The 5641-nt window shown below is 41.7% G+C and overlaps 1 pseudogene; it reads left to right on the top strand.

Annotated features, from left to right (window-relative positions):
• Window positions 1–3136: 3136 nt before the first annotated feature.
• LOC148553611 (uncharacterized) lies at window positions 3137–4190 on the top strand (annotated as a pseudogene).
• Window positions 4191–5641: the final 1451 nt, after the last annotated feature.

The following is a 5641-nucleotide window of genomic DNA, read 5'->3' as shown; positions in this document are numbered from 1 at the left end:
AAACTTGCGAATGTTGGGTGCAGTAACAGTGTACAAAAGGACAATGGTCCTATTCCGATGCTAGCGGGAACCGACAGATGATTAGCCGTGCGGTGACAGTGCATATGGATTTGTTTTCATCCGAGAGGATCATACAGCTTGCCATAGAAGGAGGTAACGCATGGTTGGAAGAAGGCAGTAGGAAAGCAGAAGTTCAGAAGCAAAAAGAATCTCCAAACGCTTATCTGAAATTCCCACCATTGAATTACATAAGTATTTCTATTTTATTTTCTGTTTTATTTATATTTTAATTATTAAAACCTTATAACCATTTGAATCTGCCTGACTGAGATTTTCAAGGATGACCATAGCTTGCTTCAAGCTGACAATCTCCGTGGGATCGACCCTTACTCACGTAAGGTTTATTACTTGGACGACCCAGTGCACTTGTTGGTTAGTTACGCGGATTTGTGTAAAAGATGAGATCATGTTCTTCCACACCAAGTCTTTGGTGCTGTAGCCAGGGAATGAACAATCACGATTCTGTGTACCACGCGTCGACTGTGCATTTAAGCTTTCTGGGCCAAGGACTGGAGAGTTATGCCACTTTTGGGCCAACTCTGTGCCTTAACCCGCACGGACGCATGCTGTACGCGTCCGCGTCCTTTCTGCGTTGCCCTACCCACGCGTAGATGCACCTGGCGCTTCTGCGCCCTATCATCATTCAACTCATCCACGCGCAAGTGCACAGTGCGCGCACGCATCGATGAGGTTTTTCATCACCCAGGCCAAAGACCCGAGAGTTATGCCAACTCTGGGCCAGTTTTGTGCCTTTGGCCCAGCTCACCCGCGCGGATGCGCACTGTACCCGTCCGCGCCCATTTTCAAATCCCCCATCCACGCGCAGGCGCGTATGACGCTTCCGTGCCAGTTCCTTATTTTCCCACCCATGCGGACGCGCACAGTGCGCACACACGTGGATTCAAAAATTTCATTTAACCAGGGACACGAAAGCCCTAGCGCAGTCGTGCCCCAACCCTCTTTTCTTCTCCAACGTTCCATTTCCTCTTTTCTCCCTCCATAACCAGCTCTGCACCCAGCCACTGCTGGCGAGCGTCTTGCAACCGCCACCATCGCCCTCACCTCTCTTCCTTCTTTCTCTCTTTCTTCCTCACTTTCCCCTTCTCACTTCGCCCTTGCCCTGTCTCCCCTCTGCCTCCTCTCACTAGCAACCTGTCCCGCCATTGCGACCAAGTGTGCCGCCGTGAGCACCGTCGCTAGCAGCACCACCTTGCTGCCCCCTCTGTCCCTTTCTCCCATTTCTGCTTCTGCTCTGCTTCCAGGTCTCTATCTTTCCTCTGTTCTATTTTCTTTACGGCCTTATGTTAATTTTGTTAATTAGCTTAGTTAGTTAGAAATGCATGTTAGTTGATTAGGTTGTTAGAGAACGTGAGCTGGATAGTGGATTTAAGTTTGTTTTGAATAATGATGATGATTGAAAGTGTTGCTGCTTCATTAGCTTTTCTTGGCTTGTTTGCTGGTGGATGATCTTGCTGAGTGCTGTGGGTTGAGTTCTTCTCTAATTTGCACTTCATTGTTGGATTCAATTATGCTTGATTGTTTGAATTCATGCTGCTTGCAAGTGGAATGATTATTGTCTTGGAATGGTATTTGCAAGTTGAATTCAATTGTCCTTGTTCATTTGGCAGATTTGGTGCTGTATTTTAAGCCAGTGTTTAGTTTAATTTGCTTTTTGATGTTTTGCTGCTGAAAGATTGGCTTATGTGTTCAATTCATATGAACTCATATATGGTTTTTGTGTCTTTAATTGTTAATGAATTCATATGGAATCTAAATTGATTGTTTGAATTTGAAAATAGCCAATGTACTGCTGAAATGCTGCCGGATTTTTCCTAACCATATTTCATGAAATAACACTGTTTTATTTGGCGCAACAAGCCTCTATTCGATGAAATTCTGTGTCAATAGAATTTTGTTGGCTAAATGGTTTTGGAAACTTCTCAAGAACCTATTTACAAGTTTTGGTCATGCTTATTATATATTCTTTGCTCATTTACAATGTTGATTTACTTCTATGCATTGAATAGTTTGAGTAAATTTTCAGATTGACCATAAACTTGGTTTTCATTTGAAATTGAGCCCCATTTGCTTGCTTTCACAAGGTTGATGATTTCTTCTACCTATGTGGCTAATGTGATTCATTTTCTCTTGCCCAAATTACCTTTAGTCATATGGTGCATAAAATTTTCAACTCTTAACTCAACCTTGTGACCTTCATGCCTCATTGAAATTTGGTGTTTGAATTTCATTTATGTGCATTGTTCATTAAAGTTTTGATTTTACCAACACCAATTAACACAACCCTGGTGATCTTTACATTGATTGATGACTTGTTTTCATATTGGTTATTTTTTGGCAATATCATATTTCATCATCAATGACTATGTGCATTTCATGGTTGAGTATGCTTGCATCCGTACCTTGTACACTTCTTTTAATTGAGCCGGTAACTATCATGTCACTGATTTTTAAACTAATTTCTAACTCTAACTTGTTTAACCAACTAACTTCTCTTTTGGTTTTTAACTTAACTCTTTTGATCATTATTTTTGGATATGGCATTTCTTAGGCTCAATGAATAAGCATTGTGCAATTATGGTTTGAATTCTTGGTTTGTGACTTGGTTTGAATTTTGAATTCTGTTACTTACATTCAAAGAATTCTATTTTCTTCACTCACTTCGTGAGTATGCCTTACTTTAAGTGCTATACATATACTTGGCTAATTGCTTATATCATATCACATCTGTTTTTCAGGATATCAGACAAAGAAAAAGCTATAGCCACTACTTCTAAGAAGAGAAAGCGCTCTAAAGCCTCTACCCCTTCTCTTTATGCTAATTATGCTAAGAATCCGCTGAATGATGTGGACAAGGAGAATTAGCTACTCCCATCCACTGACCCAATCAAATTCCCCAACCTCTACTGTGAGCTTCACTTCCCTAAATACCGGAAGACGAATTTGAACATTGAAAAGAAACTAGCCTTCCCAATGATGTGAGACGCACCATCAACAGCCGTATTCTAGAGTTGGGTTTGGATTTTGTTGATAGAGATTTGGAGAGGATAAACACTTTATGGTGAGGGAGTTCTACTGCAACTTCTTTCGTGCCACTCCTGATTCAGTCCATCTGCGGGGTAGAGAGATTTTGATCACCGAGGCTGCTATTGGGGAGGCATTGCTTTGCCGATCTCGTACTGGTGACTCATGCGCCTATCAGCAGGCAGAGGTAGCTATCCACTGCATGAATTTTGATTATGAGGCGCTTAAGCGCGTGATTGCCACACCTGACGCCCCTTGGGTGATTGATTCTGGGAACAAGAAGCCTAAGGGGATGCTTTTCACTTATCTGTCGAGAGAGGCTAAGACTTGGCAGCATATATTTGCCCATTATGTCTTGCCCACCACTCACTTCTCAGAGATTCCGATGGATATGCTAGTTCTTATTGGCTGTGTCATGGAGGGAAAAGAGGTAGACTTCCCCCGGCTGATCAGGCAGAGTATGTGGCGCGCGCATATCCGTGGCCTCTTGCCGTTCCCTACACTGGTCACCAGCATGATTGAGCTAGCTGATGTCCCGTGGGAGGACGATGATGTGACACCACCACCCCCAGATGACGACGACAAGGAGGTTACTATTTCGTGGGGTGGGTGGGTGCATGAGAAGCCTCCACCCAGATGCCGTTCTCGAGCCAGAGTAGTGGTGGAGGCAGCTCAGCCTTCTTCATCAGCAGCAGCAGCAGAACCCTCATCTACTTCAGCCGCAGCATCCTTGTCACCACCACCTGCACCTGAGCCGACATACCTGTTGGTACAGTGGTTATTTCGCTTTATGGAGCGCAGCGAGCATCGTATCATGCGACGTCTCGATCACATAGACTAGGTATTCGTATCACAGGGTATTGAGCTACCTCCGCTCCCAGACTCTCCCGCCTCTGATAAGCAGGATCAGGAGGAGGAGCATGTTGAGGAGCCGACTCAGCAGGAGGCACCACCAGAGACACAGGCCACCACAGAGGTTCAGCAACCTCCTGAGGATCCACAGCCTGAGCCCGAGCCACAGCCTGGTGCGACTGTTGACCCCCATCCCGAGCTTCAGCAATAGCATCGAGGACGATGCTTCATCCTAAAGTGTGGGGAGGTCACCGTTCGTGACCGATGAAATGCATTTGTGTGGTGAACTTTCAAACATTTATCTTCTAGTTCTGCTACTTTATTTTATTTTGCACTTTATCTTTGAGATCATTTTGGGATTACTGCACATATTTGCTAGTATGGATACCCTTATTCTAGTTGTTGCACACTTTTATTATATATATATACATTGCATTTTGGCTTTTGATTGTGATTAGAAAAATATTTTGGATTGTTAAAACCTAGTTGACCCTTTTTGTATAAGAATTGTGTTTTGATTAAAAATGGGGTAAACTAGGGAAACTTTTAAAATTTTCTAAATCACAACCTTGCATTAGAATAAGCTTAGTCAATATGATGAAAATTTCCAAGAAATCCATTTCTAGGGCACCACCCCAATTGGTTGAAAATTTTTTTTAGGACTTGCCTGAATAATACACTTTGTGGATCATGTTTTGAGCTAAGAATACAAGCATGAGAGTTTTGAGCCTAATTGTGTGGTTACATCAAATGACCACTTATTTTCATTCTTGTGTTCATTATTCTCTTCCTATGAGTGTAATCTTTAATTTGTTTGATTCTTTATGTCCATTATTTTGTGTAGACATGCATTTATATGATTGAGGCCATTGTTCAAATAGCTCACTTACCCAAATAGCCAACCTTTTATCTTCCATTGCTAGCCAATTCGGAGCCTATGCTTAACCCATTTGTTCTTAATTGTAGCACATTACAAGCTTACGTGAAAAACAATAAATGTCCTTTGTTTTGATCTTTGACTAGCTTAGGCTAGTGAGAGTGTTCATCATTAGATTTTGGGAAGTTGGGTACATTGGGTAGAGATAAAAGCATTCTTTGTAGTTGTGTGAAAATCTTGAGAATTGGGTACACACTCATATATTAATCATGTGTAAACCATATGCATTGATGCCCTTGTACATATTAAAAAAAAATTTTGCAATAAAAGAGGAACAAAGTGTCCCAAAGATTAAAGTTCCATAAATTCAATGCATATGTGTGGTGATCAAAAGAGAATGCATGAGTGTGTAGAAAAGTGAAGAATGGATAGCTAGGTTGTTTAGAATTGTATAAGTTGTCATAGGTTAGGTGGGAAGTTTAAGTTGATCAAAGATTCAAATCTCTAGCTCACTTGACCATATACATCCTACCTTGACCCTAGCCCCATTATAACCTATGGGAAAGTCCTCATGATATTTGTATGTATGCATAAAGTAATCGTTGATTGTTAGATGAAAAACAAATCTTGGAAAGCATGATTAGGGGAGAATTGAGTGAATCAACCCCATACACTTGAGTGCCTAGAGCGGATACACATCCGGCGAGGGTTCGATCGCTCAATTACATGTTTCCACCCGTGATCATCTTTTCCTACAAGTTTGTAAAATCTTTCAATGATTCAATCTAATTATGGTTTGCTTTGATTGCT

Source organism: Arachis ipaensis, chromosome B7 (genome assembly GCF_059453495.1).
Source record: "Arachis ipaensis isolate K30076 ecotype BB chromosome B7, ASM5945349v1, whole genome shotgun sequence".
Lineage (NCBI taxonomy): Eukaryota > Viridiplantae > Streptophyta > Magnoliopsida > Fabales > Fabaceae > Arachis > Arachis ipaensis.
Note: the sequence above shows the minus strand (reverse complement) of the source record. Positions and strands in the feature narration are given on the sequence as shown.